Here is a 9,918-nt window from a genome sequence, read left to right as displayed (position 1 = left end):
CTCTCCCTTGAGCTGTGGCCAGGGTGGGGTGCTGCCTGCAGGCCACCCTTTCCTGCTCTGGGATCGCCTCCAGCAACCCAGGAGCAGACACACACGGAGGCTGCCTGCAGGCCGCCCTTTCCTGCTCTAGGATCGCCATGGCAACCCAGGAGCAGGCCTTGCTGGGTGCTGCCTACAGGCCGCACTTTCCTGCTCTCTAATCGCCATGGGGTCCGGCTCGGGGCGGGGCTTAGGCGGCGCAATTGCTGCACACAGGGCCCGGATGGCGGCTCGCGCTGTCCCGCCCTGCCTGTAGTATGCAAATTAGCCGCCATCTTTGTTGATGGCTAATTTGCATATCATGCTGATTAGCCCATGGGAGGCGTAGGGAAGGTACGGCCAATTACCATCTTTGTCTATTATTAGATAGGATTATATAGGATTGAAAGGATCACCACAATAAGTCTAGTTAACATCCGTCACCATATATACTTACAAACTTTTTTCTTGTGATAAGAGTTTTTAAGCCCTAACCAGTTTGGCTCAGAGGATAGAGCATTGGCCTGTGGACTCAAGGGTCCCGGGTTCAATTCTGGTCAAGGGCATGTTTAACTCCAAAAGATGAAGAATCATAGATTTAGAGGTGAAGCAAAACTGTTAGAACTATTTAGAAATTCATTCACTTAGCTGCTGTGCAAAGTAGTGAAGACTCAAAAATGAGCAAAAGACATAGCTGTATTGGCCACATTGAGCTTATTGTCTATTCAAGAAGAAAGGTATATATGCCGAAACCGGTTTGGCTCAGTGGATAGAGCGTCGGCCTGCGGACTGAAAGGTCCCAGGTTCGATTCCGGTCAAGGGCATGTACCTGGGTTGCAGGCACATCCCCAGTGGGAGATGTGCAGGAGGCAGCTGATCGATGTTTCTCTCTCATCAATGTTTCTAACTCTCTATCCCTCTCCCTTCCTCTCTGTAAAAAATCAATAAAATATATAAAAAAAGAGTTTTTAAGACCTACTCTCACCAATTGATGTTTCTCACATCAATGTTTCTCTCCCTCCCTACCTCCCTCTCTCTCTCTCTCTTTCTCCCTTCCTCTCGCTCAAATCAATAAAAACATATCCTCAGTTGAGGATTTACGTTAAAATAAAAGATCTACTCTCTCAGCAACTTGAAAATGCAGTAGTCCCCCCTAATCTGCAGAGCATACGTTCCAAGACCCCCAGTGTATGCCTGAAACCCTAGATAGCACTGAATCCTACGTTTTCTGTTTTTCCCTACACATACATACCTATGATAAAGTTTACACTTCTCTTTGGCATGTCTGAATTGCCAGTATCACAGCTCTTACACTTTGATACTGTTATTAAGTAAAATAAAAATTACTTGAACACAAGCACTGCAATACCGAGATAGTCGATCTGATAACCAGACGGCAACTAAGTGACGAATGGGCAGGCAGGGAGTATCTACAATACGGACATGCTGTCAAAGGGGTGATTCACATCCCAGGCCGAGATGGAGCAGGACAGCGCAAGATCTCATCGTGCTACTCAGAATGGCTCACAATTTAAAATGTATGAATGTTTATTTCTGGAATTTTTCATTTAATATTTCAGACGGCGGTTGACTACAGGTAACTGAAACTGTGGAAAGCAAACAACAGATGGGGGGGACTGCTGTATACTTTATAGTGTTGTGAGCTATAGTCACCATGCCATCGGTGTATTATATTCCCAGGACTTATTTTTCTTATAACTAGAAGTTATGGCCACCTTCGTGCAACCACCCGCCCCTTCTCTGGCAACCACTGGTCTGTTCTCCGTATCTGAGTGTTTGGCCTTTTCAATGCCTTTTCTGCCATGTCAGTTCTAGAACGTGGGACATGCCTGTGAAATGGGCATTGCTCTCTGTACCCCAGTGAGGCTCGCAGGTCCTGGGAGGTTTGCTACCTGAACTTGGGCTAAATGGCTCCAGGCAGCTGCTTTCCTAACTAACCCTTCCCCTGTCTCCTCCTGGGCTCTCTGGCTTCTCTCCCAGCAAACGGGTTGCTAGGAGAAACTTGGACCAATTTTGTCCAATTACAAAGCTTACGTTCACCCAGAGCTGTCTTTTTACCTAAGTCCCATATTCACAGTCACATTTCCAAATGGCTGAGACTACCCGGCAGTCAGACGGCCAAGACCCTGAGTTAAAGCGCATGAAACAGCAATGCTGTCCACACAAACGGACGGCCAAGACCCTGAGTTAAAGCGCATGAAACAGCACTCTGCAATGCTATCCACACAAACGGCTCTTCTGGCACATTCTAACCATCTCTCTCAGCCGGGACAACAAAGAGAGTTGATGCTTCCAGCGATCAAAGAAAGCAGATGATCCGCCCCAAACAATGTTTACTGCGGGAGGCACAGAAACGCCTCCATCCCTGGGCTCTGCTCCAACAGCAGCGGGATCTCACCCGTAAGCAGTCCCAACTGGGGAGGGCAGGGATTAAAACTTACAAAAACCATTGATTCACATGCTCTTCTCTCTTTACACCAGAACTCGAAAGAGGATCCCATTACACATCCAACAACTCTAGGGCTTCTGGAATATGGTCTCACACACATATTGTTTACACTGTATTATTTCATGAACCACTGACGACATAAAGCAGATCCGCTTTCCTCATCTCTTCTTCAAGCTAACATCATTTTACATTTCCAGGAAACTTACCGGTGAACAGCAGGATAGTTGAGTAGGGCGAGCCAGGAAGTGGGCCAGCGGGCAACAGATTTAGTCTTTTTCTCTTCTGGGACCTCAGTTTCCCCATCTGTAAAATGAGAGGGTTAGATCATGAGGTCCCCAAACGAACATGTCTATAAACCAGACAAGTAATAACAATGAATGAAGGGGCCCTGGCCAGTGTGGCTCAGTTGGTTGAGTATGGTCCCATGCACCAAAAGGTCACCAGTTGTATGGGGGGAATGAGGTCACATATGTAATTCCTTAACCAAAAAAGAAATTAAAGATTTAAAAAAAAGGTCACCAGTTGGATTCCTGGTCAGGGCACATGCCCGGGTTTCAGGCTTGATCCCCAGTAGGTAGTATGTGGGAAGAAGCCAATTGATGGATCTCTCTCTCTCTCTCTCTCTCTCTCTCTCTCATCATTAAGAAAACAGACAACATATTTTTTTAAATGAATGAAGGGAATTGGTGACGGGCATTTAGTGAGAAAGGCACTAGGAGCAGACAAATGGATAAGTTGTGGTCCCTTCCCTGGTGATGCACTTGGTCCTATGAGGGAAGCAAGTACATGGACAGTTACCAAGCCATATGATAAGAGCTACGTTCAAACCACCACGTGAACCCACAGGAGGGTGGAAATAAGTCTTCCTAGACAAGTCCTGGAAGGTTTTAAAAGGAGAAGGCGTTTCAATTGGGTCTTGGAAAAGAAGTTTGCTAATGAAGAAGCAGGAAGAGAAGGAGTGGCATTCCATGTACAGGAAACCATCTGCGCAAAGGCACAGAGACCTGGAAAACAATGATGTGTTCGGAGGGAAAGCAAGAATGTTTGCTGAGGCTGGAGGTTCCATGCACGAAGAGATTATGAAAAGACAGTCTAGGAAGGTGAGTTGGAAACCAATCGCAAAGGCCAAAGGTGGAGTTTATTTTGAAAGTAATGGGGAGCCAGGGATGGACATGTTTTTGAAAATTCAGAGCTGGTGACATTTACATTTCAGAAATTTCATTCTACCTGCAGGGTGGAGAATGGAATGCAGAGACTCACTGTCCAATACAGCAGCCATTACTCTCGTGTGGCTACTGAGCACATGAAATTCGGCTGGTTCAAACTGACATGTGTTATAACCATAAAATACCCATGGGACTTTGAACATTTAGTATGAAAAAAGGCATGTAGACTATCTCATTAATATTTTTCATACTGATTACAAGTCCAATATTGGGGGTATTTGGGGTTAAATATCATATCGCTATTAATTTCACCTGCTTCCTTTAACTCTTTTAATGGGACTCATGGAAACTTTAAAATTACTTATGTGGCATGCATCATCATTCTAGTGAGCTGAATTAGAGGGCCTGAGACCAAAGGCAAGAGCAATGAGGAGATTTTGGAAATGCCCAGGAGAAATCGCGAGAGATGAGGCATCCCAGGTTACAAGTGACAGAACCCCAACTCAGACTAACTTAGACTAGCGGGGAGTTTGTTGCCTCAGGGAATACAATGAAGGACCTAAACAGCAAGCCATGGATGGACAAATACAGATGCAACTGGGTACCAGTGGCTCTTCCTTTCTGCCTCCCTTCTTCTCTTTGTGCGCCAGCCATACCCTATCCTGCTGCACACCAACTTCGTACACAGATGGCAGTCTGCTTCTGCCAGGCTCTGCCAGGCTCTCCTCCTCTGTTCTGGTTCTGAAAATCCCAGGGAAAAGCTCTGACTGACCCAGCTTGGGTCAGTTGTCCAACTTGAACCGATCAACAGTGACCAAGAGAACAAAATGTAAGAAGCATGGCGGATCTCTCAAGTCACTTGAGTTGGAGTTGGGGGAAGGGAAAAGGAAAACATTTCCCCAAAAGATGGGTGATATATGTTCCCAGAAGAGAGAAAAAACACCTATCAGAGCCCAGTGCTTCCAAGAATGAGAGCCAACAAGGCTTTTAAGTCGGAAGTAAAGTGGCTCCTCCTTCAGGTTACACCACTCTGAAATTCCTTGGACATTTCGATTCAGTTCAACATTAATTGAACTTTTATGGTATGCTGGCGTTATGTTACAAGCTGGCACGTAATGGGCTCACTGAGTATTTGTCTAATGAATAATGCAAAGATGAATAAGGTAAGTAAGGTCCCGGTGCCCAAAGAACTTACAACCTAGTAGGGGCTTAAGGCAAGGAAACGGAGCAAAGGGGGCATATAAAGTACTCTGGGAGCCCAAGCAAATCAAAGATCACGTTGATTTCAAACAGACAGGAAAAACCAGTTAGAAAGGCCCATCAGGGAAGGAGGTGCCATTTGAGATGGGCCTTGAAAATGGAATGGGATCTCAACGGGCAGAAATGCAACAGACGTGGGCACCAGGAAGAGCACGCCATGTGAACAAAGGCACGGAGGCAGGGTGGACAAGCCACCCAGTTTTGTTTTGTTTTTTAATTATTTTTATTGATTTTAGAGAGAAGAAGGAAGAGAGAAAGAGAAAGAGAAAGAGATTTTGTTGTTCCACTTATTCATGCATTCATTGATTGATTCCTGTATGTGCCCTGACCGGGGATTGAACCTGCAACCTTGATGTATCCAGACAATGCTCTAACCAACTGAGCTACCTGGCCAGGGCTGGTTTGATTTTTTTTTGTGGTCAAATATACATAGCACAAAAATCACTATTTTAACCATTTTTAGGTTTACAGTTCATTGGCATTGATTATATTCACACTTGTACAACCATCACCACTCTAGAAACAACTTTTTCATGACTCCAAAGAGAAACTCTACCCAGCAAGCAATAACTCCCCATTCTCTTGAAGATGGTAGCCTCTGATCCACTCTCTGTCTCTATGAATTTGCCTATACTATATATTTCATGTAACTGGAATCATGCATTTGTCCTTTTGTGCCTGGCTTATACCACTTAAACGTTTTCACCATTCATCCCTGTCGTAGCACGGACCAAAACTTCACTTCTTTGCATGACTGAGTAATATTCCATCGTGTAACATTTTGTGCATTCATTTGTTGGACATTGGAATCGTTCCACCTTTTGGCCATTGTAAATCTGCACTGAACACTGGCACAATTCTTTTGGGTGTGGACCTAGAAGTGGTTTGGTTGTACAGTTATTCTAAGTTTAACTTTTGAGGAACTGCCAAACTGTTCTCCACAAAGACTGCACCATTTTATATTCCCACAGGCAATGTACAAGGATTCCAATTTCTCTGCATCCTTGCCAACACTTACTATGCTCCATTATATATGAATATATATGTGAATATATATATTTTTGGTGAGATGTATATCTCCAACCTAATACCTAGTAAGTGTGAAGCGGTACCTCATTGTGTTTTTGATTTGCATTTCCTTAATGACTAAGAATGTTGAGTGTCTTTTCATGTACTTACTCAAGCCATCCAGTTTTCCTGATGCCCAACCCAAAAGTGATAAAGCTAACGTGTTTAGGTTTTATTGTGTAGGCAATAGGGAGCCAATGATAGTTTGGGAGCAGAAGAGTGACATGATCAGAAATATAAAATCTGGCCAGAAGAGTGTAAGATGGAGCCTGAGGACTTGTTAGGCCCATGGTCCAAGTGAGGGACGGTGCAAGCTTGAGCCAGGGAGGCAGCAGAGAGGACGGAAGGAAAAGGACAGACTCCAGAGGCATCATCCCTTCCACACACTGGCAGCAACCTAAGTAGCCCACATGCGATCATAAGGGCCATATACATGATAAATTGTTCTGCACCCATAAAATAATGATGCAGATGAATAAATAATAAAATAGAAGATATTCAAAGTATATTAAGGGGACAAAATAAGGTGACAACACAGCATGTTCATCATGATCCCATTTTAGATAAATGACACATAATTAGATCAGCAGGGGAAGAAAAGGACAGATCTGAGGGGGAAAGACCTTGAAACGTGCACACATGAAAATGCGAATAATAAATCATCTCTTGTTAAACTAACCTCCTACCAAGTCACTCTGGGCTCTGTTTTGTTTTCTCCGTTGCCCTCTCCACTTTCTGGAAATGTCTTACTCATTTGTCCACCTATGTGTAAGTTCCAGGAAGGAGGAAGTCTGTTCCATCATCCCTCTCTTCCCAGAACCTAGAACAGTGATGGCGAACCTATGACACGCGTGTCAAACTCATTTTTTGGTTGATTTTTCTTTGTTAAATGGCATTTAAATATGTAAAATAAATATCAAAAATATAAATCTTTGTTTTACTATGGTTGCAAATATCAAAAAATGTCTATATGTGACATGGCACCAGAGTTAAGTTAGGGTTTTTCAAAATGCTGACACGCCGAGCTCAAAAGGTTCACCATCACTGACCTAGAAACTAGCTTTAGGGGAAGCTCCATAGATATTTTTTAAATGAAATCTCTCAGTGATTAGATCCAGCGTTTCCCCTCTCACCTATATTTTTAACTGTATACAATGAATTTATGACTTTCATCATAAGGAAGAAAATAGCAAAGAAGAGAGGCAGAAACAGGCACCTTTCTCACCACCACCAATACCATCATCACCACCTCCGCCAATGCCACTGGTTCTCTGATCCTGGCTGTTGTCCCCAGAAGGACCGTGCAGCCAGAGCCTACCCAGATGCCACAAGTGCAACATCAAAGTGCTTGGCTCAGCCCCTGAGCCCACCCCACGCCTCTCTTGCCTTCCTCCAGCTTCCTGGGTATCCATTTTATCCACCTGTGCCCACTCAGCACAGGTGCTGTTATTAACACCATGACACCTCCACCGACTCAAGAGCCCAGAATGACCTGCCACTGGCAGGTCATCCCAACTTATGGTCACAAACTGGCAAATGGGATCACAGCAAACCAGGCTGCCGTGGGTCACAGAGCATCTTTCCCAACAAGGGAACGCTTGGCTAAGAGCGACTCTCTGCAGGGGGAGAGACAAACTTAACAGGCATCTGGGCAGAAAGTACTGCCATTTATTGATGGGAAACTGTTTGCGAGAGTAAGAGCTCTTTAAAGACCTTTGGAGATGTCTGGCAAGTCCAGGCCCCAAAAGCTGTTGTGAGCTCAGAAAGGACCCAGGGGCCTCTGCAAACTGAGCAGCCAAAAGGTCACCTCCCAAAAAGCCTCTTAAGGGAGCAGCGTGAAAAGTCCCCCATCTAAGGAGGATGCATGGGCATGAGCTACTATGTCTTTAAGAGATGCCCCTCCTTCAGGAATTAGTTCAACCCTCCACCCCCGCCCTGGAACTTCTCCTTTGGAACAACTTGCACAACTAATTAGCCACTTGTATGTGTTTTGTACTCACATGTGCCGTGCCAGGCACAGGACAGAAACCTATCCACCACAATAAGGTATCATCTCACACCATTCGGATGGCTACAGTCAAAAGAAGCCGAAAATAACAAGTATCGGTGAGGATGTGGAAAAACTGGAACCCTTAAGCATGGTTGGTGGTAAAATGAAATAGCTGCTTTCGAAATAAGTGGAAGTTTCTAAAAAAAAATTTAAAGTAGAATTAACACATGATCCAGCAATCCCAGTTCTGGGTAGACACCCAAAGAATTGAAGGTAGGGCCTCAAAGAGCTACCTGAGCACCCACGTTCATAGCAGCATATTCACAAAAGCCAAAAGGCGGACGCAACCCAAGTGTCCCTCAGTGGATGAATGGATCAACAACACGCAGGCTACGCATACAAGGGAATATTACTCAGCCTTAAAAAGGAAGCGAATTCTGACATAAGCTACAACGTGGATGACCCTTGAAGACATTACATTTAAGTGAAATAAGCCAGTCACAAAAAGACAAATATACTGTGTGATTTCACTTATATAAAGCATCTAGAGCCCTAGCTGGTTTGGTTCAGTGGATAGAGTGTCAGCCTGCAGACTGAAGGGTCTTGGGTTTGATTCCAGTCAAGGCCACATGCCTAGGTTGCAGGCTTGATCCCCAGTAGAGGACATACAGAAGGCAGCCGATCAATGATTCCCTCTCATCATTGATGTTTCTCTCTCTCTCCCTCTCCCTTCCTCTCTGAAATCAACATAAAAATCGCTCCATCCACTGAGCCAAACCGGTTTCGGCAACATAAAAATATTTTTAAAAATAAAATAAAGCATCTAGAGCAGTGGTTCTCAACCTTCCTAATGCTGCGACCCTTTAATACAGTTCCTCATGTTGTGGTGACCCCCAACCATAAAATTATTTTCGTTGCTACTTCATAACTGTAATTTTGCTACTGTTATGAATCATAATGTAAATATCTGACATGCAGGATGTATTTTCATTGTTACAAATTGAACATAATTAAAGCACAGTGATTAATCACAAAAACAATATGTAATTATATATGTGTTTTCTGATGGTCTTAGGAGACCCCTGTGAAAGGGTGTTTCGACCCCCAAAGGGGTCGCAACCCACAGGTTGAGAACTGCTAATCTAGAGTAGTCTAACACACACACAGCTGTTGCCAGAAGCTGGGGGAGGGGGATGTGGAGGTGTTAACAGGGACAGAGTTTCAGGTTTGCAAGATGGAAAAGTTCCAGAGATTGGTTACACAACAAGGTGATTATACTTCACACAACTGAACTGCACACTTAAAAATGGTTAATGACATTGGGCGGCCAATACCAAAAGGTTGAAAACTCTTATAGCTGATAAGCAACTTCACATCCCCTTTCCTGAAACTCTGTGGCTTTGCTTTAGTTTTTGTCAGGAAAATGAGCCAACAGTAATTATAAAACAAAAGTGCATGTGCCTCAGAAACCAAGATGGCGGCATGGGTAAACACCTGAAATTGCTGCCTCGCACAACCACTTCAAAAATACAACTAAAAGACAAAACAGACATCATCCAGGACCACAGGAAGGCTAGCTGAGTTGAAATTCTACAACTAGAAGGAAAGAGAAAAGCATACTGAGACTCAGAGGAGGTGCAGAAGTAAAGTGCAGAGGTACGAAGGCGCACGTGAAAGGGGCTGGCAACTGAGGACAAGGTTGTCTTTTTCAATCAGGAGGGAGTCACACGCTCCCGATAGCTCTGAACTCTAGTTCCGGGCAAGTCACTGGGGACCCAGACTCATACAGGGAGAAACTGGACTGTCTGACAGTGGGCGGAACTCGAGGGCGGCTTTCTCTCAGAGGTGCTTGCAGTGATTACCGCAGGACACTGAGACTCGGGGCCTCTTAGGGCAGGGCTGAGGATCAGCCATAGCTGTTTGCTCCACCCTGTTGATTCCCTGAG

The 9,918-nt window shown here is 44.6% G+C and overlaps 1 long non-coding RNA gene across 1 annotated transcript in view; it reads right to left on the bottom strand.

Moving 5' to 3' along the window:
- The window catches only part of LOC106725687, a 70,086-nt gene that overhangs the window by 2,130 nt on the left and 58,038 nt on the right, over positions 1 to 9,918 (bottom strand). Inside the window, exon 2 of the long non-coding RNA XR_001361614.1 lies at positions 2,695 to 2,791. This is a non-coding gene — a long non-coding RNA (uncharacterized LOC106725687). The remainder of the gene's footprint in view (positions 1 to 2,694; positions 2,792 to 9,918) is intronic.

The sequence above is a fragment of the Myotis brandtii genome, unplaced genomic scaffold, assembly GCF_000412655.1.
Source record: "Myotis brandtii unplaced genomic scaffold, ASM41265v1 scaffold181, whole genome shotgun sequence".
In the NCBI taxonomy this organism is placed as follows: domain Eukaryota; kingdom Metazoa; phylum Chordata; class Mammalia; order Chiroptera; family Vespertilionidae; genus Myotis; species Myotis brandtii.
This window is presented reverse-complemented; position numbering and strand designations above follow the sequence as displayed.